This window comes from Chiroxiphia lanceolata, chromosome 2 (genome assembly GCF_009829145.1).
Source record: "Chiroxiphia lanceolata isolate bChiLan1 chromosome 2, bChiLan1.pri, whole genome shotgun sequence".
NCBI classification, from domain to species: Eukaryota; Metazoa; Chordata; class Aves; order Passeriformes; family Pipridae; genus Chiroxiphia; species Chiroxiphia lanceolata.
The window spans coordinates 94,473,041-94,498,177 of NC_045638.1; the positions used below are offsets into that span (position 1 = coordinate 94,473,041).

A 25,137-nucleotide genomic window follows, 5' to 3' on the forward strand; every position below is an offset into this window, starting at 1 on the left:
AGCTCCATTCATTAACAAAATAGATGAGCAGTTATGTAAGGTCATGTGAGGAAAGTGGTTGGTCTTTGGTCAATGAAAGAGTTAGTCACACATCATTGAGCTGGATGGTCCTGGGAGGAAATGTGGAGCCACTCTTTGTGTGTTCAAGGACTGAAGAGGGAGAACTTTAGCTGTAATTCCTCACTAACCCCTGAGCTTCGGCACCCCCTTTACAGACTAGGCATTGCAGGAGCCATCTGGTGATGTTAACCAGAAAATAGGGAGTTGAAGTCTGTTGAGGTCCTCCCCACCTTCCTCTTCCCAAATCACTCAACCCTCCTCTGAAGGAATTAAGCAACCACCTGATGATTTTAGGGTGCAAATGTGCTGTTGTGCATCCCCCCGCTCATCTGCTCTGGAAGCACTCAGAGGGTAAGTAAAAGAACATAATACAATTCAACAGTGACAGGGAAGATAAAAATCTGTATTAGGGCTCTCAGGAACTACTAGAACGTTAGTAGGACATTCAGCTGGGGGAATATTTTCAAGGATCCCTTCTGAAACTTGCCTATTACCAAAGTGGTTTGGACTGTTGTCTCTCCCACTTTGAATCAAAGATGATGCCATCATACAAAATTTCACTGGGACTGACTGTAGGAGAGAAGATAGGGCACTGATTGTGATCCGCACTTCAGTACGCAGTTAGATGTGGTCTGGAATAATATTCTCCCACTTCTCACTGGCTCTCATCCTCTCCCCCTGTAGCCCAATCAGGAGTCCTCCAGTCCCCTGAATCTGGGTTACCTTGGCCCCTTGGCTCCTCTCAGCTTCTGCTTTGGGGCTTGCAGATCTGACTTAGACAATGATGTCTTGCAGAAGACAATGAAATCAGCTTTGTTTGCTCTTGTTTGCTCTCATCCCTGGATGCTGAATAACCAGCTTCAACCTGCTTGTGTACTTTAACCTTGCAGCCAATCTCTTGAAGGTCATTTCAGACCATTGGACTAGCAGGGCAGCAAGGCTTGGCTGGCAGCCTCCACGGGACATGGAGCAGCAGTCATCTGGCACAAGCTATCAGTAGGACTCATGCCCTGATGAGTGCAGAGGAGGCCTAGAAAGAAAACTCACGTGGGGCAGGTAGGGAGAATGTGGCTGTCAGGTTGTACTCAAATCATAGTTCGATGCCTGAGGGCTGGTGATAAGGTGTAATCCTGCAAACCAAAGTCCCTCCCACATTTGCTGGTCTTCCCCGAGTGCTGAAATTGTGAAACCCTGGAAACCTGCTGTGGAGAGGCCACCCTAACCCACCTGAAACCATGGAAATGCTGCAAGGAGGACACCCTAATGCATTGGGGTGGTACTGCAGTGCAGGGTACAGATTCAGTCCTCAGTAAAATCTCAGCTGTCTCCCTGAGCAGATGGTTTCCAGGAAGAGCCACATTCCTGACTGTGAGGAGCTGAAAGGACTGTGTATGGGATATGCCTTAAAATAGACAGAGATGTAGAAACAGAGTTCAGGTCCGAGGCAGAGAGAACTTGATGGCATCTCAGGCGTTTGTTCAGGAGGGGAAGTGCTGCTAAAACTGCAACTGCCTCAGCCTTGGCTACAAGTGTCCCTGATAAACCTAGGGTTGTTTTCACTTAAGCAAAGGATTCTAGCTGAGATTTTTTTTCCTGATAAATTCCTTTCTGTTTTATTGTTTTCTACTTCTCTAAAAAACAAGCTACGGGAGTAATAGATTCCCCCTTTCCCAAAGGTCTGAGATATTGTGGAAAGAGATGTATCTTGAATCTGGAGAAAAAGCTAGCCTCTAACTTTTCAAAGAATTGGTATCTTGCTAGTGGGAAAAAAGGCCCTTTTTGAAATATTTTTGAAATATTTTATTTCAGTAACCTTAAAATGATCTATTTAGAACGTTTTCAATATATCTAGCCTTCTGTATTTGAACGAATAAGTATTGTAAATGGTGGTGAAATTTTTTTTCTTAAAAAAAAAGTCTAATACGTAGAAAAGGGATGCCCTCAGCAGTATTTCAAGGTGACAAGTTCTTTGAAAGCATCTCTTCCCCAGAAATTATTTGATTGTGAGGAACCGGCATTAAAATTTGAGGAAAATTTGGTGAAAAGTTTCCAGTAAATTCTCCTAAAACCTGTAAAACAATTCCTGGCCATTTGCAAACCAAACAGTGACAGGTTGCAAGATGGAGCTTCTTGTTGGTAGCGGGAGAACTCAGATGAATTTTGGCTTCCATTCTCATTCTTGCTGCATAGTTCAGTTTTGCTCTTTGAAATAGTTCCTATATGACCCCTGTCGAAATAACAGACCACAGTGCCTGTTGTTTTGGTAAAATACTCAGAGCGTGCAGAGTCTGCAGCATTTGAAGAGCTGTTGGGACAGCACACCTCAGGTAAGAAGATCCCAGCACTAGTTAGGGCACAACATCAGTGAGCAGAAGGAGAAATCAGTTTTTCCTTACTGCCCACCTGCTGCTTAGCTCTCCAACCAGCCTGACAGCCTTACAATGTCTGCTGAAACGTGTGGCACCAGGAGAACATGTGAGTTAATTATTAAACAAAATGAAGTCATTATGCCCTGTGTCACTGCTGTTCCTCACATAAATCTGCTGCACGGTAGACAAATGATCCTGTGCAATGAGAACAAAGAAATGTTTTCAGGATGAACACATTTTCCTCTGCTGGAGAGCTGGTTCCACTTCACCTCCCTGGAGCTAGAAGAGTGATGCACTTGGCCTCCATAAAGGTGGGGGGTTTGGGAAAGACAAATGAAAGTGATACAGAGCCTCAGGGCACTGATTTCCATGAATAATCTCCCCAGCTGTTAGCCTAGGTTCGGAGCTATTTCCTTTTAGAGAGTACATTTCTACTAGCAACATTTCAGAGTCCGGAAGGAAATATTTTAAAGTTACCTTTGGCATTTCAAGGCTAGCACAATTTCCACCAAGCTTCCCTTGAACATCTAGATAAAATATTAACTCCTGGACGAGGTATAGAGGCCCTGCAGGCTGTCAAACAGTAACACAGTTAAGGAGACAAACTCTGGGACAGAGATGGTGAGATAACATCCAATACTTTAAAACCCATCTGTGATTAGTTTCACTTGACTGACACACAATAAAAAACGAAGACTTAGAGGTAAGATCCACAGATGCCAACAGCCAGGGAAGGAGTCCTCTTAGCTGAAATAGCTGGTCACCTCAGCTCTGGAAGGGGATAGTAGAGAGCCGTTCTGGTTTCTCTGCTGTGAAGCCTCTCTGAAGCTCCTTCTATTACACAGTGGGGGAAGGGTCTCTCCTCTGTGGCTGCTAAGCCTGGCAGGCTTGGGAGACCTAGGAAGGGCATGTGCTGTGGTAAAAAGAGTGTAAGGTCTGAGTCTCCAGCAGACCTCCGATGTGTCCACAGGCTGCAGGAAGGCCCTGGCTGAGGGGTAGGAGTGGAGATGCTGACAGTGGGGTAGGTCAGGCCAAGGGACACAGGTGTATCTTAGATGTTTGGCTTGTGTCCATAATGTGGTGTTCGGGTACTGTGTGGAGACAGAGGCCCAAGTGTCCGCCTTTCACCACTTGGCATAATGGCCCTGTGGAGACAGAGCAAGGCAGGGTGGCTGGGAGGAAACACATGGGCAACACTGGCCATTTCCCTGGGAATTTAATTCCTGAGGATCTGTGCTCCAAGTACTTTTGCAGGCAGCCTCTGTACTTGACTCAAGGCATTATGCTGTCCCTCTCTTCGCTGGCCAGTGCCAAGCTAAGTTGGTCCTTTGCTGCTCTAGTCAAAAACAGCAGATGCTTTGGAAGGAGTCCCTCCCCTTTGCCACATGCTGTAATAGCAGGGAAACAGAAACATAGAGGTTCTGTGGCCTAGGCAAAGCCAGAAAGCAAAGGGACTGGCAAGGTTGACCATGGCAGCCAGGACTCCTGCCTCTTGGGAAGCAGCCACTGGCTTACAATATTACTTCTCTGAATGTTGTTTAAAGGGACAACACAGAGCACACGCTTGCTCCTGCTGGGCTCAGTCAGCTGTGTTTGTGGTGGCTCTTGCTTTTCTTCAAGAGTTTACCTTGGCTCTTTCCCTACTGCTTCACTGGCACCCTGTGAAAGGACTGCAGTGACCTTTGTCCCCTGGATGCAGAGGGAGCGCCTGGAGTAGACTGAGGAGTCAAGAAATGTGCACGCTCCAGAGCTGGCTAGCTGTGCTCGCAGGCCCACTGATGCCCAGCCGTGACTGGATGTGAGGCATGCAGTGAGGTCCTATCCCACTCCTTGCACATCTTGCACACTTTGGCGGTGCTGTGCTGTGTCCAACTCCCTCATCTGTGATCCACGGGCTGCACATGGTGGCCCAGCTTGCCCGGTAACCTCTTGGCTGTGATGTTGGGCTTCATCCCCTGTGTGGTGCTGGCTGTTGCTGCGTGCCTGATGAGGCACCTGCTTCATGATGGCTCACACCTCCAGAGCCACCCAGCCATACACTGCCTTTGCTTCAGGGATGCAGATGCTGTGTGAGAGCTCTGTAGTAACCTGAAAAGAATGTTCCGCGGGCTGCTGAGAAAAGGAAAGCTGGTGAGAAAAGGAGCTGACACCTGGCACTCCAGGGCTGTGTGGTCCATTTTATCACCGACTCTCCTTCACTCTGCTCTCCCACCCCCTTCTCCAGACGCTGTCACAGGGAGATGGCATGAAGAGACCCATATCTGCAAAGACTGGGAAAAACCTGGGCGTGAATAAAAGGCACAGCTGAAAGTCTGGCCTGCTTCAGGGTCACTGCACTCTTTCATTCCTCCCTGAAGCAAGCAAGGGTATATATCCCTTCACAGGAAGCAGGGGCAAAGCCCACTTCCTTGCCTGTACTCTGAGTTGACCGGATGTGAAATAGCTCCAGTTCAGGGGAGACATAGGTGCAAAAGACCTGTGACTGAGCTGAACCCTGCCTCTTGGTTTCTGTAGTCCACTTGCTTTCTGATTCCCTATGTTTACTGTTAGCATGAGCCATAAAGGAGCTTTCGTCTCTTTTTCCTCTCTGTCTCCCTCTGAACAACACAGAGGCCGTGTGTTACCAACCAGTTCTAGACAAGACCTAACTGCAAAATGTGTTAAATGAATGTTAGTCCTCTATTTCCAAAATTGGCTGATCCAGAAAGCTGCAAGTACACACAGGAAAATCCCCTCTATCGCCTTCCCCATTGGGATTTCTCGGGAGTTCAGCTGGCTGAGGAGAGCAGGCTGGTTGCTCTCAGGTCATTCTGGACTGGTTCCCAGTGACGCTCTGAGCTGTGCCTCTCCCCTGCCTCCCTGCTTGTCAGAGTCTTGGTCTAACCCTTGCAGAGGGATAGACACCCCTTTGTAGCCAGACAGCCTGTCTTAACTACCTAGAACTAGGACCTTGCAACTCAGTGCACTGTGGACTCTAATCATCTCCACTACATCATGGCCAAGCAGCTTCTCAGGGCAGCTCTGCATAAAATATTCAGCATCCCAGTAGGAGCAAGGTCTCATATCACATGTCACATCACTTGGGTTAAGCTTAGCCAGAAGTCACTGTTAACATATGGATTATTTTTAATTAGAATGCAAGTGAATGTAGTTCATGGGTAGGGTGAGTTATAAAGAAAATACACAGATGTCATTCTGAATTAGGATAACTCTTTGCAGAGAGAAGTGCCTTCAGGTGCTCAGGACCTTGGCTAACTCATGAGTCTGACTTGTCTGTGCCCTAAATCAGGACTAAAGTGGCAAGAAAGGTCCGAGAACTTCATCTTCCCTGCCTCTGGTGTTAAAGGTGATTGAGGAGATAGCAGGGCTCTGGATACTGGCTCTGGGCAGCCAGCACCTTCTTCCTTCTAAAGGGGACTGGGCAGGCCTTTTTCACTTGCCCTCTGTAAACCTTTGCTTCTTTAACCACTGTGATGGGAAAACACATACAATTAAGTAATTTTGTCTTCCCTCCTTCCCAAAGAACCTTTATTTATTGTTTTTACTTTACACCATGACTTCAGGATGTTATCCTGAATTTGGATGTTTAAGTGTTTTCCCATGCTTGCAGCCTCCCTGTAACCATACAAGCTAGAGATTAATAGATACATATCACAGCAGGGGATCTGGCACAGTGTATGTCTGTCTTCCTCTGCTTGGAAAGAGCAGGGACAAATATTAGTTTGAGATGAAAGAGAATGTCTTCACTTTGTTAGGAACAGGGCACCGATAATGGCTCTGCCTCACATGATTGGCTAGCCTTGTGCCATACCCTGGGAGGCTGCCAAACTTGAGTTCAGCTGATCCCTTACTATCTGCAAGGGAAGGCAGAGCCAATGCCCACTCAACGGGACTTTGTCCTCATGATGGCAGGCAGCTTATGAAACGTCAGCCTTTGCGTGTGCTGGCATGGCAGAAAGGCTCTGGCCCTCACAATAGCGGCATTCTCCGGGGGCTCAGCTGGGAGAGGCTTGCACGAAGTTAAACCTGCGTGCAGGCAGGCTTAGAGCACTTTTCAGCAAGAACTCATCAGTCATTGGCAATGCCCAAGGCAATGACTGCACATTGAATGGGCTTTCCAGAGCACAAATATATGCATGATGGTGTGTGCATGCATATATACAATTGCATGCAAATTCTGTTATGTGTAGGTTAAAAGCCATAGACTCTAACAGCTGTTAACAATCATTCACTACTTTTTATACATTCTGTGGATGGGGCACAGGGGAGGGCTGGTCTTGTCTTATGGAGGACCATACTATCCAGACACTGTGGCTTGAGCTGTTGCTATCAGAGCGCTCATTGTGTTGCTGCCAGAGATCTGTTTGCATGGAGCACACCTTTGTCAATGCCATTAAGTCTTTTCTGTTCAGAGATGTTTTCAAACTGTGAGAAAATCCCACTCTCACTTCTGCAGTCCTTTCAACGGGTGAATTAACTGTTCCACTGATGCCTTTGTGTTTGGATCTGCTGCTGGCAGGATCAGGTACATCTTCTGAGCACACTTTGGCCCTATGGCTACTTGTAAATGAGGGTTAATAAGGAGCTGGGGCTCTAAGGAGTGTAGTCTTGTTCCTTACAAGGTCTGAGCTGGGAGACTCACCTCTGAGCTTCATTTTCACTAGCTGCTTGCAGAGGAAGTTCTGCCTTCAGCTTGATTTGAGAGAGCAGGACAGGATGCTTGAGGGAGCTCTCTCTGGCTAGTAGGAAAGTAATTCACCGGTGTGACTGTGGTTTCCCAAGCAATCTGCTCTTTTGTTGGAAATCAAACTAGCTGACACAGGCAAGGGGAAATGTTTGTTCAGTTTGAGATCAGAGGCTCTTGTTTTGAAAGCTCAGTTTTATCCTCAGTCCTAACTTCTCTCCATACAGCATTAATCACTTGTCTGGGAACAGAGGATTTGAACCGTCTCCAGAGCTATACAAGCAGTTTTGGTGGCTGTCAGTAGTACTCTGTAAATAAGTCCCAGCAGGCAACTGTGTAAGTAAACAGCTTCTTTGTGAGCACCACTGCCTTTCTCCACAGTTTACGTAGTGCAACGGAAGGGCTCTGTTAGCTTTTGCAGGGGCAGTCTGAGCACCACACACAACTGGCAGGGATGACCTGCAACTTCCAATTGACAGTTTTACCACCTGCTTTGCTGCAGCTCAGCAAGAGCGGGATTTGTGTCAGGGAGCCAGGAAACCAGCTGTGTTGCAGAAACAGCTGTGCCATGACATCATCTTTGTCCCTTGGTGCGTATGTGTTTCAACATAGGCTTTAATTACACAAGCATGAACTCACCTACAGGGCCAGGTTTCTTAAAAAGCAGTTTGTGCTTGCCAGAGGAAAGGTATGGTTTTAGGATGAGTGAGTGAAGGACAAATTCTCTTTTAATGCTTCATGGTAGGCTTCTGAAGAAAACCATTCCAATGCAACTGAGAGTAGCATGCGCCCTGAGACCTTGACAATTTCTTTGAGTATTCCCCTTAGAAAATGATATTTTTATGATCATTTACATAGAATATTTCAGAAGCTTTTTGGCCTCACATGTGTGGTTGAAAATGTAGAGAAAAGGAATGCATTTTCCTTTGAAAGTGTTCATTTCTATTAAGAGGCTATTTTTCTGCTAAGTAATGCCTGTTGTGTTGGATTTTTTTTTTCACCTGGACAATATTGCCTAGCCCTCAGGGGAAAGGCTCAAATTATTAAGCCACCAAGGATATAAATAAATGCCTCTAAATGGCTTAGCTCAATGGCCTTTGCCCTTCCTGGGGGAAGGAGCTCATCTTCCATCAATATGATTAGCGGAGGAGATTATGTATTGATTAATTGTCCAGACTCATTTCTCATTAGCTGGCAGTAGCCTATGATGTGTGACCTTTTCCACCGCAGTCAAAGCAGCACATTTTACAAAGTCAGAGCAGCACATTTTACTCCCTAGTGATTGGGTGCCCAAATCCTTTAACCTCTAGGGTCCATGCTATCAGATTTGATAGCTGTCTCATTGAGGGTAAACAACCTCACAACCTCTTTCAGGATGCCTCTAGGACAGAGCTAAAACTGCCTGGCAGGCAGGGGGAAATATCATGCTACTGTCTTGTCTCTGTGGGAGAAAGCATCCCTAACGTGCAGAATGTTCCAAAAAAGAAGCCCAAAATACAGCCTGGAGTGGAGGTGTGCTCCGTGGGGCACACACAGATCATGTGTGGGACCATGCTTCACTGACTGGGGCTTAATCACCCCATCTGGGCATTGTCTGTAGTTAGCCTTTTCCTGCCGGGGCTGGAGTGCAGTCAGTTGGGCGTGGCTGCTTTCCCAGGGAGGAACTCGCAGTCCCAGGGGCGAGGGAGTGCTGGTGCAGCTGGATGAGGCCCCAGTGTTTCCAGCACAACGTGTCCCCAGGCCTCCAGCTTCCAGAGCTGGCACCTCTTGATGCCTATTGTGTGTGTGGCAGGGGTTTCAGCACGAGTGTTAACCTGTTCTCGAGCTGCACAACAACACCCGAGCGCTGCTGCCATGCTTGGACAGATATTGCTTTTTCCCAGCTGATCCCAGCCCTGGGTCAAGTGGGATAAGGAGGTGGAATTCACACGCTCTATTCCTGTTGCTGCCATACAGAATGACCTTGAGCAAGGCCAATGGGAGGTGAGGGGGGATGGTTCTGTGACAACAACATCCTTTGCTGTGCTGTGACAGCTTGCTTCTCAACTCAGCAAGAGGGAGCATCATGTCAGTCACCTTAGACAACGCAACCCTCTCTATCCGGGATATAAAGTTAATGGAGGAAACACACACATCTTCCACCTGAGCAATGCTACCCAGTGGTGCTGTGCTGAACAGTGCAGTACCCATACTGTGGTTCAGATGTTAGCAGAATGGAGTAGGAGGTAATGGCACTTGGACTAGGGTGCTGAAGATATGTCCATCATTTCTGCCTCCACCTGTGCCGTTTAATGGATTCTAGGCAACACAGTCAGATGGAGATATCTACCATAGAAGCACATTGCCTGAGTCCCCCACCTCCCTGGCAGCTCCTCACCCAGTGCCAAGGGGCAGGTAACAGCAGTGTCTAGAGCTGTCTTCTAGTTCTCAATAGCAAGAAACAGGTTACTTAACCTCTGTCTGTCACCATGATGTATGATGTGAGGAGTAGTAGCTGCCTACCTCCTGGGGAAATGAGATTCTCAACTCACACTTGTAATGGGAATTGCTGTCTTGAGGTAAGGCTGTTGTGTGTTCTGGCCTCATGCTGCTGCAGTCTGCTTTGCTGCTTTGAATCATCAGGCCACTTCAGAGGTGGGATCTGGGTAAACTTAAATTAGGATTACAGTTTCTGTGCTGCTGAAATCTCTCAGCCCTTTACATGAGTTCAGGTTTTCAGCGTAGAGAGGAATGCACTCCGGTCATCCCTACCATAACTTCTGAGCAAGCATCAGAGCAGAGTTTATCAGGCATGTGCAAGTTCTTCCCTGCTACTGCTTCATTTGAAGTTTGAGAAAAAGCTTGTGGACTGGGAATGGGAAGGAAAAGCAACAAGAACAAAAAAGGAAAAAGTGAACCCAGCAGAGAATGAAAAGAAGAGATGGGGACGGCTTGAGGTCAGAGGCCATGGAAACATGAGTCCAAGAACCTGGAAAGGAGAAGAGGATGCAGGAAGTATTGCAAAGGGCAAGGGGAAGAGACTACCAGAAGTACCAGGAAAGATAGGTCTGTGAATGGGAACACTTTAAGACAATTCCTGTTACAAAAGGGGATCTGAATTGAAAATGTGTCTTCAGGAAAAGAGAATAATCCAGTGATTCCCTTCATGTTGAGACAAATGAGGGAGCTAGATTCCCAGTGAAATGGAAGAAGGATGACTACAGATACCGCTCAAGGCACTTTACATACCTCAGTGAAACATGTCCTAAGAGAAGGGCAAATCCGTGGCCCAGGCATTACAGATTTCTTGGGAACTCCTGCCAGCAGTGTGTTGTCTCTTTGAGGGCATCCAAAGAAAGAGGACTCTCCTTGGCAGCTTGAGTAGGGGTGTGGAAGAACACAGCCTGCCAGGAACGAGACACCCGAGACAGGCTTTAGACTAAGATATAGGGTGGAGGACTTGGTATTTTGTGTGGGATTTTTAGTAGGGACTTGTGTGGTTTCCATACTGGCTTTTGATATGTAGTTGAAGGAAGAGCATAGATATTAAAATACAGCAATGACTAAAGGAACATAAGAGAGCAGGAGTATAATAGTTATTAGAGCAGAAAACTGAAAGTCCATCCAAGATTATATAGCCGGTATATATGGGAAACTAGGAAAAACAATGGAAATGCCTGATTGCTAAGGCTAGGACCTCATGAGCAATATGCAGGCTGTGTATGCCAGGACTTTCAGAGTCAGGATGGACAGCTGGCGTGGCTGGACCACTGAGACTGAAAGATTTATGCTGCTCAGAAGAGCAAAGACAAGTGGGGCCTGTGGTAGTATTGCCTGTTCATGATATTGTTGAGTGTGAAGAAACAAGAAGGAACAGAGGTGATAAGCAGATTCTGTCTGTGTTCAAATCACCTTGAGGAAAGACAGCTGTAGTTCTGCTGTGGTTATCCAAGGTTGTGCCTTGATGTTGATGACTTTCTTTCATGGTTTTAGAATGATATGCAGAACCAGGGATTGTCATTACTACAGGTTTTAACTTTTACATGGAGAATAAAGTGCTACTATCATAGGCTGGGCCCAGGTATTCTGGGATGCACTGGCTTACGTTTCTTCACTAAAGAGGCAGCAAACTAACCACAGCTGCCGTTGTGTTTGACCTGGTCTTGTTAACCAGTGAGACATTGCAGAGTAACGTGGCTGAAGATGACTTTTAACCTTGACTGTACACAGGCTGATTCTGTTTAAATTAAATGGAAGAGTAAATACCATGGGGTCACAGCTAAGATTTTCAACCTCAAAACGTTAATGGTCAGAGAAGTTATGGAACTGAAGTGATGAACAAATTGAGTTAAAAGTCTTAAGTATTTGTATGTGGAAGGCATTCAGACTCAGCATGGCAACAGAGAACATATAGAAAATTGACTTACTGGTGAAAAATAATCCTCCTGGAAAGATGGGAGTGGTCAGCGAAGAAATCTACATGGCAGAGGTCACAAAGTTTAGAAAAATAGACATGTCAGTCACCAGAAATCAAGGTGAGATAGATCTGGCAGAGGTGCTGAATAAAGTTCTTTGTAAAGGTAAAAAGAACAAGGCAAGACATCAGACCTCTGCGCAGTGCAGCTAAGATCAAGGCATGCTCCATAAACCAGAAGTTTTGCCTCATTTTGCAGGAAAGATGGTATAGAAGAAGGGGATTACAAGTTGATGGCTAAAAGTATCTGGAAATCCCATCAGAGCTCAAGGCAAAATTCACAAGGTTTATTTAGATCAGAAGGAGCCTGGAGACAGATCAAGTAGTAAATCCAATAGCATTGATATACAATCAGCCTGTGCAAATGGAGGTTGGATGGGGACCAGAGAGTTGCCTAGTATCAACAATTTTACCTAAATTTAATTAAGGAATAAAAAAAGGGATGTAGTTATTTACAGCCCAAGAGTTTAGAACAGCTTTTCTTTTTGTCCTAGAACAAAATGGGAATAATTAGAGATATGGAAGTGCATAGAAAATTAGACAAAATTCAATGTGGCTGTATGAAAGATAGAGTATTTCTTATTATTTTTATGCTTGGGGAGGAGAATAAATATTTTTTAAAACATTGGTTTTGTGGTATATGAAAGATATTTGGGTTTCACAGAGGATGGTTGAGAAGCTGTGAAAGCAGGGGAGTGCAGGGATTCACACTTGAACTGAAAAGTGGGTAACAAATTGCTTAATAAAAAGACCCTGAAACGTAAAGTAGTAGGCAATTGCTAATGAAATTCCTTAGAGACTGGTTTTGGCACCAGCTAATTTCGTATCTTTACTGATGACCTTGGAGGAAAAATGTAAATGTTAACTGAAGAGACAAAACAAGGAAGCACTGCCAGTATGGAGGAGAAAAGTACCTTCCAGAAGAGCTGGAAAAGAGAAAATTCTGACAAGTGGAAAGAATGGCACTAGAGTGATCCCGACAAAAAGAGAGAGGTGATTGTAGAAGTCTAGACGGTCTTTGCTTTTTTTAGCCTAGCAAAAGGAATGTTAAGAGGGCATATGATTGCTGCCTATTAATACATCAGATGGGTAAATCCCAGTGAAAGAGAACTGCTCTTTCAGCTAAAAGACTGAAGAGTACTGGCATGAGAACATGTATGCATCACCTACTTAAAATAGAGGCTAGGTACTGAGAGGTCATTTTAACCACAATAACAAAGAGGCTTTCTTCTAGCCACATGTAAACTGTTTTCAGATGCGTGCCATAAAAAACAACTCTGTCTCTTCCTCAAACAATCTCAAACAAGCTTAAGCTCTTCCCCCTGCTCTGCTGTGGGAAATGTTAGCTAAGCCATGCTGTAGACAACTCGTAATTCCTGCTGCAGGTCAATCCCCCCCCTCCTCCTCAAACGCCATAGACTCAAGGTCATGGGTTTTTGCTCAGCTTCACTTGAGCTATAAAGTACAGTCCCTGGTCTCATTGCTCCTGAGATCTGGATGCATAGTTGGCTGATATTAGCATAAAGAAGCTTTGTTGCTGACCTCCCCAAAAATGTGCATATTTGCACAGTTTTTGCCGTTGGGCACCTCTGATACAAGTTACCACATCCATGTTACCACAGCTCCGCATGTTGCTCTGGACCTTATTACGGGGTGGGGGGGGAAGGGAAATAAACACAGCATAAGATGTCTTGCATCCCAAAGCATCTTTATCTTCCCTTTTCAGTTTTCTCTTGAACTTACTCTACCTATATAAGGAGTCTTCTGGCTTATCCCTACTCTAAAAAAGCAACTATCCAGGACCCAAACTCCACAGGAGAGTCTGAGCTGTGTTCCTGGGCTGCCTGTGGAGGCCTCATGACAGAGTTGTGTTGCCTGGCATCAGACAGGGGAAGCCTAAGGGGAAAAATTAGCTCCAAGGAAGCATAAGGAGAGAGGAGGAGAACATTGGTCATGAACCCTTTGTTGTGACTGATGTGGTCAACTCCACCTGTTTGACTTCCACTCAGAAATGTTCTTCTTTTGTTCAAGGAAGACCACTCCTTGTAGTTGTGCTGGCCTGTAAAAACTGGACCAGGAAACACACCTTCCGAAGACAGATTTGGGATTGCTTGACTGCAGGCATCTCCCAGTGGTGAGACCTGTGTGCAGACACGGTGGCCAGCATGTGATGTTCCTGCTGAGATCCTTTCATGCATCAAAGCTACAGCAGAGGCAGTGGCTCCTATGTTGACTCTTCCACACACTGCTGTTTGATGCTCTCAGAGGTTGAAAATTATTTCCCTGTTTTCTGAAAGGGAAACACTGAAACATCAATTCTAACCTAACCTACTATGCTGCTTTTTCCAGGTTCCCATAGGGGACAATAACACTTAGGATTTCTTGTAGAGCACTGTCATGATCTCGATATACTGTTCCGCTTGTCCGTGCAAGGTCACAGGATCATTTGGCAAGTGGGTATCTGTGTATATGCCTCTGAATGTATCTTTTTTTATGTTAGGACCTGTGTGCATCAAGGCATGGGCCCTATTTTGTAACTCTGTATGTCTCTGTGCAGGTTCAACCCTCTGTACCAAGAATATGAGAAATGTAACGAAGGTGAAGTCCTTAGGCTGCCAAGATAAAGAGCACTAGAAGAGTGGCTGGAATAATTCTGCCACTCTGATAGCTAAGACAAGAACTGTTCAGAGTGTGCAGACTGAGAATACTGAGATGATATCAAAGGGCCTTGAAGGTGCACTCTTAGGTCTTCAGATATTGCCCTGCTATGCGCCGTCTCCATTTGAAACATGCAGATGCTGGGAGAGGAGCCTTTCACTGCCTGGCAGTGGGGTGGCAGAGAGCATCAGTCAGAGGATGGCTGAATGTGGGAAGTGTGTCTTCCAGTTGAGTCCCTTTTCTGGAAGAGCTCTGCCACCCACCACAATGCCCTGCAAACTCTCTCCTTCTGCCAGATACTGGGCACAGCCACTTGTCAAAAGTCACTGGCTGAGAGGCTACCTCTTCTTGGAAAAGTGTGCACTACAGGCTGGGATTACACCAGCAGCAGTAACTTGCCCCTTCTCAGGAACTGGCCAAACCTTCTGAAGTTTCTTTTTCCGTGCAGAGGGAGACAGAGGTCACCCTAGTGATGCCAGCTAAGACTCACCAACACCAGCTCCCTTTCCCCTGCACTCATCTTCCAAGAGAGACGGGAAGCAGAGTGCCCAAGTGACAAGTTTGGGAGGCGCTGAGGGTAACCACAGAGGTGAACAAGAAAGTGATAGGAGCACCATGCGTGCTCCTGATATCCTGTGGACCTGCTGGCTCAGAGCTTGTAGTCATGTTTACTACTAACAGACTCCAGCAGCATGCAGCTCCAAGCTCCACCAGGCAATAAGGGAATGAGCCTTTTTCTGCACACTCCATGGAGGGCACCGGTGCATGAGAGGGACACCTCCCAGGGGGCAGGGGTGGCAGAGGTCCTGATGGGAGCTTGCCAAGGCATGTCACCCATAGCTGATATAGTCTTAAAACATGCACTGTTCCAACACGCCTATGAACAAGATGAGGGAGGTGAAGGAGAGAAGGGAGCCCTTTGTCACCACTCTGAGAACAAAGACTGGTCTGTGAGACCGACAGTAATACTGACCCAACCAGCATCAGCTGCCGTTGTTTCTTCCGTCACACTGACAATGCACAGTTGCAGGGTTTCTTTCCCTGTGAGGAGAATGGGATTTAGTGATACCATAAGTTAGTCAAATAGCAGCCAAGATACCAATTCAAGTCCCATTCAATGGATGTAGCATTTGCTTTGTGCTGTTTTTCTCCCACTTCCTGTATTTTGCACTAAGCCTCATTTCCTCTCCCTTTTTTCTTTGTAGCACAAGCACCACTTTCACTCTTCACACTTCCATTTACCTCCTATTTTGGAGGAAGCAGCTGTGTATTTATATCACTAGGGAGATGAAATGTTTTTGCCAAAACAGCCCTCAGAGAAGCAAACAGTGTGAACCATTGAAATCAGCATCGGTGTGCACCAGCAGTGTCATCTCCATCCAAAAGAGTGGGATGGTGCCCCTTACTCTTTCAGGCTGCCTTTGCCAGGATCTTGGGTAGACACTGGATCAGGGTCTTCCAGCAAGTTTCATCTGAGACTGGGAGAGAGGCCACAGCCAGTCCCTGCTGGGGGTTGGTCTCAGCAGAGAACACAGACAAGGAAGCAAGGTTGTGGAGCAAGGCTGATGACCTTGTGTTGTCAGTAGATAATCCCTGGAACAAGAGCCAGCTGGGAGCTCCGTGTGCAGCAGCTAACCTAGGTGAGCTGTCCCTGCCCTCACCACCCACCCACTCTTGGCAATAGGCTGCCTTCCCCTATCTGCTGAAAAAGGAAATCCCGACCACGTGGCTTACAGTGGCAGGGCCCCATGCAGCTGGTGGAGTGAGGGAGAGGGACCAGGTCGCAGAACCATCTGACTGCTGGTATCCTCACACCTTGTGGCACCTATAGCAGTGCATGCTTGCTGCCCTGAAGCAGGTGCTGAGCTACAGCTTCTCTTTTCTCTTGAGCTGTAGTCCAGGTGCAAAGAGCACTCTCTAAAGTTTCCTTCCCCATCACAGATGTGCTTACTGTCTGCATGGTCAGGAGGAAGGCATGCTGTTTGGCTAGATTTTGTCTCTGTCTGCAAGCCACTTGCTTAACTGCCCCCCATTCCTGCATATTCCTGTAAAATCAGGACAGTTCTAGCTGACTCTCTGAAGTGCTAGAGGCTGGCCACAGATAGAGGGACCGGCTGGGATGTGTACAGGTTGACCTGGGAAAACTCTCACAAGGATGTCTGTGGTGTGTCTTGTTCATGAATTCAAAAGTAAGCCAGTGTCCAGATCAAAGCTAGGAAAAAATCTTTTTTCTGGTCTGGTAGGCAAGAATTGTGGGCATCTGATTTGGTCCTCCAGGATTTCATCTGGCAGATATAGTCCTACTATTGCAAGGAGCTGGGAACTGGCAGTTCTGTGCTAACAGGCTTTTGTTTGGAAGGGTTCCCATCAGTTATAGGTGGTGGTAAGCATTTCTTGGGACAGAGAAGGGGCACAGTTTTCATATAATAAACAGAAGGGCACCGCCTTATTGACCACAGACAGACCTCTGTCCTGCAAATTAATACCTGAATTACTGAGTAATCTCTAATGGTCACACAGTGCCAGACATACCAAGAAGACTTCAGAGCAGAAGAGTGGAGCACTTAAAGCTCCACTGGAGCTCTGGGGCCATGGGAAGCAGCAGAGGAAAGTCAAAGACTGTTTCACTCAGTGCCTGCACAGGGTGTGAGCAAATAAGAAGACCTTGAGAAACAGTCCTACTTTTTACACAAGCTGACTCTGACGTGCTTGGTAGGTTTGGTAGTTTTAGGAGAGGAGAAAGGAAAAGAGGAGCATAGCCAACTCCTTTAGAGGAGACCAGCCCATGGCTGGAACTGAAAACAAGGACTGCTGGAGAGCCAGAACTAACTCTGCCTGTGCCAAGCAACACAGCACATCCCCTCCAAAGCCATGGCTATGGCTGGGTGAATAGTGTCCTGAAATGGTTTGCAGAGCTGGGAATCCACAACACTGGAAGAAAAGGAGCTAGGATCTGTCAGAGCAAGGTGTGTGGGTAAAGGATTACTGCACACAGACCTGTGGGCTCTAGGCAAGCCACACGAGCCCTGAAAATTTTAACATGGCTGGATACAGTTGATGCCATAATATGATAGTGCATGAGAGTGACTACAGTTCTGTGGGTCTGTGGTAGAGCAGTCTGCACAAAAGAGATTCAGACTGATGGCTGCTGATGCCTATCATTGCCAGTACAATGGAGGAATGAAAAAAATGGAAAATTATCCTGCTTATTCTGAAAAAGACCTCAAAAAGGGCCTAAACTGGCTCAGGAACTAGCCACAGAGCTCATCTCCCAGAAACTCTGCTCTCGCAGTTTCAAGAACCCTTCCATTGCAAAGCACTGCAGAATCACTAGTGATGTGCAAGTATAGTGTCATGTGTGTAAAAACAGACCTATAGCACAGAGATATGTGTTAACATATGTATATTTGTATATGTATGTATGTCTTGCAGAAATCTCTTGCAAAGAGCCTGAGGCTCTGAACAGCCCCAGGGTTACTGATAGCCCCAGAGGGACATGCTCTGTGCCCTGGGAGTGAGGGCGCTACAAAGGGGGAGCCCCTGGGACACGTAGCCAAGGGCAGAGCAGCCCAAGGTAAATCAAAGTTAGCGCTGCCTGGCCAAAATTAACATACTCCTTGTTGCCTAATCTGTGAGGACTCATCCCAGAGAGCCCTGAAAAAGTCTCAAGCTGTGGTGCGCACGTTAACAGTATCATCATGTGTTAACCTAGGCAAGGGTGTGCTTTTGTCACCATTATCACTAGGGTGTGAGTGCTTACTGGAAAGCTTTCTTATCCTGGATTACAAAATCCAAAGGGAAGCAGCTGGATTGCATCCCCAGCTCCCCTGGCTTTGGAACACATAATGGAGCTCCCCAAATATTGCTTTAGCAGAGAGTTGGACACAGAGCAGAACGAGGAGAGTGTCTCTCCTGCACAGTGCTGTGACACCAAGCCCAGTTTCACACAGTTCAGCATAAAGAAGAATAGCAGCAAAAGCATCCTTGAGATTTGGCCAAAAATGTGCTTGAGAGGGAAACTCAGGTGCCACTTCAGCTACAAAGTCAGGCCAGCATGCTCAAGATCAGATTTCTGTCAGAGGTGGCTCTGTTGGCTGCAAGGTGATTCCCATGTTAAGCCTGAGGTGGTGTTGGTCAGCTGATGCACCTCCACCTTGTCCGGCACTGCAAAGATTATGGAATTTTTCCTCATGGAAACTATAAAGCTGGGAGCATCCTTGAGCATGGAAATTACTTTCCTCAGTGGGGAGGCTGGACAGGGGCATTCTCTTGCTGTGGAGAGTTGAGGAATCTGGAGCAAAGCATAGCCTCTCCTGCTGTGGTAACTAATGGCAGCCTTGCTCCAGATGTGCCATCCTGCCCCAGCTCCGAGTCTGCATCCTGGCCATACTGTCCCTGCAATTTAAGATTGGTTTGGCCAATAGGGAACAGCCAAAGAGTATGTTCAATCTTAAAGGTAAGTCTGCATTGTTTGTGGAAGAGGACATCGTACTGGATCCAAACAGTGGAGGAAAGATCTGGTCTGAGGTTCACTGCCTTTGTGTAACTCAGGGTGGGTCAGAGCTGTGAATGTGCAAGGCAGAGGCTAAGTGAGGAAGAGGGGAAAAGGTAAAGCCACAAATATCCCCATATGAAGGCCAGGAAGGGAACATTCTGCTCAGCTGCCTGGACAGAGGTTTATGACTTTTTCCTATGCAGTGGTGTTATCCACTGTGAAAAATCATTGGCCATGGAGATATCTGATAAGAACTGAGCTGGCATCAGTTGGGAGAACAAAATGTCAAGAATGCATTGGGCTGCACCCCCACTTTTACCAGCAGGCAGGACATCAGGCTGGGAACACTGTGTTACTTGCCCTTATCTCTAATTGTCCTGCTTGCCTAGCTTCTTTACTGCCTTCCAATGAGTGCAAATATGATGTTTTGAGATTTGATCTTCTCCTAAGAACCCCTTCTCCTCCTGCCTCTCACCCCCTGTCCTATGTTCCCTAACTTGGCTGGTGATGGGAAGTTTAAGGAGCTGTGAATGATGTGAGTACAGAGGAATACCTCTAATTTGGCTAGCTCTGCACTCCTGTTCCGAGGGTGACATAGTTTTCCCCACAGAGCACCAGAAAGTTCCCATTTATAGCAAAATCTATCTGCCTCCAAGTGCTTTACAGTGAAGGGAAGCAAAAATCCCCTTTCTCATTTATTCTGGCAAGAAAGGGGATGCGAGCTGTGGGTTGCTGAACAGTCTCAGTCTATGCCACAACTGTCCGAGATACAGTGGTGATGTCCCACCAGCTGTCAGGGACAGGCACCAGGAAGAGGAACAGCTTCAAGGAAAACTAATGGGCTGAGGTGGGACATGCCATACAGGGCTCAAGGGCTTTTCTTCTCCTGCCATGCCATATCCTGTTCCATCAAACCTACCTCTCTGACTGTGCCCTCCTGGGAGTGTACAACTCCCACCTCACCTATGTGGGACTGGAGAGCTGTGTTACCACCATACTCAGTGGGTGCAGAAATTCATCCCACAGACCTGTGAAGAGCTATTTATTTAACAGCAGCACCACACATGGCATCTGAGGACACTTCTATTCCTCAGTAAGGTGGGATAGGCCTTGTTAGGGTGGGATCACAGATGTTAGCCCGAAATTCAGAGAGGGACTGACCTTCCTTTTCCTGCTCAAGGCTCTAGGAGTGAAACTGTGAAAAAAAAAGGCTTTTCTTTACTCCTTCCTTCCTCAAGCTTGACTCTAGCAGGGTGCCTTTCTCAAAGCTGGCTTGGGAGGCTTTGCTTTTCTCATCCATTTTGAACCATCACATACTTATGGCACCACAAGGCGTGTCCTAAACTGCTCCCCACATCTGCTGGCGACTCAGTTAATCTCCATTAAACCTTGGGCAAATACATGCCTCTCCCTGTGTTGTTGAGCATAGCATCCAAGCCCTGTCCCTGGGGGCTGCTGCACCCTTCCCAGTCTGCTGCTGGAGAGCATCCAGAGCCAGCTCCCTACTCTTCTTTAGGGCACAGCTGGGATGTGGAGGTACCAGGCCTCAAGCCCCAGAGACACCCTGGGAGCAATAGCATTGCTGAGCTCTCCTTAGACAGCAGGACAAGCCTATTCAAGCCTGAAAGGTGGTCAGGCAAAAAAGTATTTATGTAGCTGTATTTATACAGCTGTAGCTGTAAGATATCTGTGGTCATATATTTAAAAAACTAGATCTTGCCTGATTGTCCAGATGTTAATATTCCACTGATATGAGTGAAGACAGGATAATCCTTAAGGATAATTTGAATAGAAGAGCCCTAGCATGGTTGCTACACACCCCATGTGTGTGTGTTGGGGAAATGGATTCATGTATGTTGGCTGAGGATCCAGCAACTATGTGAATGCAGCAGTATGAGTGGAGAGCTTCAAGCAAGAGAGTAACTCAAAGATAAGGCATAGAGAGGAAGAAGAGGTGCTTAGTGCTTCTTCCAAATTTGGTAGTAATTTGGGAATTTCACATGCAGGCATGAGAAGGGACCCTGCTGACACCAGTGCAAGTTCCTTGATTCCAGTAATGGCACATGGGGGTTTACGGATGTTGATGACTTCAGACAGCTGGTTACAAAAACACACTGAAATCCAGAATAAAAAAGAGGAAGGATTGAGCAAACTGTAGCTATCTTACTGCTTCCAGAGGAGGTAGTGAGGATCCTACCCTGACTGCTCTGTATGTGACAAAAATAGATCTTCCCCAGCAGATCCTGAGGGTGCTCATCCCAGTATTAAGTTTTCTTTCCTATCATACCTGCATTATTTCCAGGTGATCACACTGTTTCCATTAACTCATGCTGGATGCCAACAGTGCAGCTGGGCTGTTCCTGACCCCTGGTCTATGGTAATGAGAAGACTTTGCCGGAAGCCTTCAAGTGGAATCTGTTGTTTTGGGAGCGATTCATCCAAGATGGTCAATTTTCACTGCAGAGGAGAAGGAAGGTCATTCGGAAATGTTCTCTCCAAGGAAAAACACTCTTCATTTCTATTTTAATCCCTCTGGGGATTAATTGCCTCCTAAAAAAACCCTGGAAGAGCAGAGAAGTAACAGCATGCAGGCAAGCACGTGTGATAAGACGTAGGCTGGGGACAACTGTGTTTCGGATTGGCTGTTGCACAGATTTGCTTTTTGAAAGCATTTTTTAAGAGGCGGAGGGGGGAGGAACAGAAAAAATGTTCCTGGATAACAAGCTGTAGTTACAGCTGAAAACAACAGGAGAAAATATCCTAATTGGAGAGAAAAACTCCAACTGCCTATTAAGCACCCCCTTCCCCCACTCCTTTACCCGTAGGCCCAACTTTGTCTGCTGAGGCAGCACTGAGCTATGGGGAGACTATTCCCAGCCATTTCAGGCTGTAGCTGGATGATGTGGTAAACCTCACAGTAGGGCTCCTGCCATCAGATCAAACACACCCTGGCCATGCCATGCCAGTGGGTAAGTATAAACTTGTTCTTTCAAAATATTTAGTGAATTTTTGAGACAACAATTTATGCACAGTCAGGCTTCATGCCTGGATCAGGTGCTGTCCATCCTCCCAACACATGGGACAAAGCCATCACAAGCACCATTCAACAGAAGTGAGCTCTGTTATCAGGTTTATATCAGACCAGATTTATAGGGATGCAGGTGGGCATCGGTTGGATGAAAGCAATCAGATCCTCACCCCCGAATATGTATCACCAAGATAAGCATGGGTAGACTGGCAGGTGTTGTTCGAATGCAGGATTTCAGGAGATTATTTGAAAGCCAAGTCACCGAGGGGCATCACAATTTAGCTGGGTCAGTTTGTCTAGGCAAGGGTCACAACCAGAAGCTCCTTTGGCCAGTGCTGTTGCTGAGATGTGTGGAGCTGCATCCTCCATAACAGTGCTCCTGTTGACTTCTTGGCTGTCTCCCCATCAGGCCCAGATCTGTTTCGTTCTGAAACCTGAGAGCAGTATCCTATGTCCGGCAGGAATGAAGACCAAAGTAAATAAGCCTTGATAGAAACCACACTTGTTAGGGAGAGAACGCGTGTTAGATTTCATAATTCACCTTGGGACTCATTCACCGAAGGCAGCTCTGAGTCCATTAGCACTGATATCTATTTTTAGCTCTCATTCCTGTCAGCTGTGGGTCCCAGTCCATGCATGTGACACGCTGTCAAGGATCCCTTTTTTTTTTTCCTTTAACATTTAGAAAAACTACTGTGAGGGGTTTTTTCTGCTGGCTGTTCAACCTCCTCTCTGAAGCAGTAAGGGGAGAAGCTGAGCTGCTCTGCCTGTGGAAAGATTTCCTATTCCTCATGGCTGAAGATTTTCTAACCATCCTTCACTTTCTGGCTTTTCTGTGCATCAGGGATCCATTTCAGCAAGTGCACAGGACATAGGGGTGCTGGCTGGGCAAACCTCTGGGAGGTGACACCAACCTTCCCAGGCATGCTTAGGAAGCACAGCTGTTTTCAAGCTATAGTAGGAAAGTTCCAGTGGCATTTCACTGGATGGTTTTTCGGTATCTTCTTCCTGATCAGATCTCCCCTCTGGGCTGTTTGAACTGGCTGTTTGCCTGACAGCAGCACAGGCCTCCCAGAGGCAGAGAGAATTTTTTGTGCACCATATGGGAAATGTGGGTCCTTCTGAAGTGAAAGAGAGCATAGAAATACAAGATCCTATGGCTGCTGTTACCAGAGCTGAGCAAACCAGCCATTTTCCAGACTTCTGGAGAGCAAGAGGGTTCAAAGGTTAACACAAGTGAAGATGTTATTGTGCTTGGGAAGCCAGATGAAAGAAGCAGGGAGATGAATGACCTGATGGGAGCAAAGATGAGTGTGATGAGAGGGGTTTCTGTCATTCCTTATAGGAAGTAAAACTTTCCATGGATACAGACCTTCTGCCATACTTTTCATCAGCAAAGCCCAGGAGTCCAGAGACTCTTGGGATGGTGCATGGAGTGACGGGGAGAGAGAAGGAGGACGACTGCAGAGGCTGGAGGTGAGGCAGAGCATGAGGGAGAGGAGCACAGCAATATCTGAAGCAAGTGCAGCAGGAGCTGTGTGAGAGCACAGGAGGGGCCCCAAGCACTAGCACAATTTAGGAGCTGATGGAGTATGAAGCTGTGAGTGTAAGCTATGGAAGGTCCCTGGGAGGTATGTTCAAAGCCAGTCTCCTGGGGAACCTGTCCAAAAGGCTTTACTGAATATATTTGTTTATACATTTCCACCTAATTGGGGTTAATCTGCTTTCTGCTTTGGCTAATCAGCTGGTTCAGAGGCCTAATAGGTTGGAGGGGGATGTTTTGCCCTCCTCCTGTTTTCAGGCCATGAAGTCAGGGGCGAGTGAGCACTGTGGAGGGGCTCAGAGTTGCCTGCTGTCAAATCTGGCAGAAAAGTGCTTTATCCCTTGAGGAATGGTGCTGGAGAGCAGGTCTCCAGGAGAGACTAGTGCCTTTCTTCTTGCTAATTGGCAGGTCTCATGAAAATGAAGGATTACTGGGGAAAAAAACACCTCTGCAAGAGCCTAGCACTAAGTGAGGTAACTGCTCTGTAGAGGTCTGCTGAGGCTCCCAAATCCTGGTGGGTACCATCCCCAGCTGGTCCTATGTCCTGACCTTATCATTCTAACTCAGGCCCCCACCTCCAGCAAAGGATATGCATGAGTTGGGCACACGTCTGGTGTCCGTCCATCCCCTGTGAACTTTCTCTTCTGGGAGCCTTTCTGTGCCCATCTGCTCAGGGACTGATGCTATTTCAGGTCCCTTTGCTGGCCACGTGGAGGTGAGTCATGGGCCCCTCATGCAAAATCTTCCTTGTAATTTTAGGTTAAAGGAGATGCTGTTGCCATCAGCACATCCTGCCCTTTGAGGGTGGAAAAAAAGTCAGGATGAGCTCAAGCATGTGACAAGAGCTCATTGCACTAAGGAGAAGCTGCTGTAAATGCTGTCTCAAATTACTGCATATTACCTAGCCTGTGAATATCAAACATCTAGGGCCAATATAAAACATCTTATGTTGCTTTCACCACCCTGGTTACCTGCTCCCTTCCCCAAGTATCAGAGCCTCATTCATCCCAGTCACAGCTCCCTCAGTCCCTTATCCAGACAACGATGTTAAAGCTGTCACAGTGGGGTGAAACTTTCCTTTAACATTAGTCAGTGCTTGCTCCAGTCAGGGCTTCAGAGTATTTTCTTTTGGAAGATGGACTAATGAGTCACAGCATGAAATGCAAGAAATGCTCCTGGTCTGGTGTGAGATGTCCAGGTGAGGTGTTACTCCTGAGCAGCAACTGTAGCCAAAAAGCATTCCTGCAAGATGTGGTTGGACCTGGCTGCAAAGGAGCCTCAGCTACACTACAGCAGAGGGGCAGCCCAGGCAGGAGCACTGTGAACTCACGGGGCATGGGTTCAGCTCTGGCATAGATGCTCAGAGGTATGGAACTCCAGTCCTCCCTGCCAATATTTAGATCTAAGCTCAGCCAGGCCACCAGCAACCTGACCACGCTTTGAAAATGGCTGCGTTCTGAGCAGGCAGCTGGATCTTCAGGATCTTCTCACCTACATCTTTTATCCTAGCAAGAAGCCCACTGCTACGGCTGTTTAAAGCTGAAATGACAGCGAAAGTAACAGGACCCTTTTTTTCTTTTTTACTTCCTGCATCAGAAAAACAATACTGATTTTGCAACTTCATTGCAGCAGGACTCAGGCACTAATCAAAAAGTTCAGCTAAGGGTCATGCCTGTGTGGACTGACTGCCATTTCTGCATTACTCCTCCTCAGTTACCATCAGATGCAGTAAAACGCATCCCACCTTCTTTTTTCCTTCCTCCCTTAATGCAACTCCTCATCTCCCTTTCCCAACTAGGATCACCTCAAGTCCAGTTCTATCACATAACTGTTAGCATGGGCAGACT

At 46.8% G+C, this 25,137-nt stretch overlaps 1 long non-coding RNA gene across 2 annotated transcripts; it reads left to right on the forward strand.

The window, feature by feature from the left end:
• Nucleotides 1-25,127, forward strand: LOC116783227. 2 transcript variants are annotated; one of them, XR_004355571.1, is made up of 4 exons: nucleotides 1-411; nucleotides 951-1,116; nucleotides 21,022-21,688; nucleotides 21,774-25,127. It is a non-coding gene; the product is annotated as an uncharacterized LOC116783227 (long non-coding RNA). The 2 variants fall into 2 exon arrangements; XR_004355570.1 differs by having other exon boundaries at nucleotides 16-411; nucleotides 21,022-25,127.
• Nucleotides 25,128-25,137: the final 10 nt, after the last annotated feature.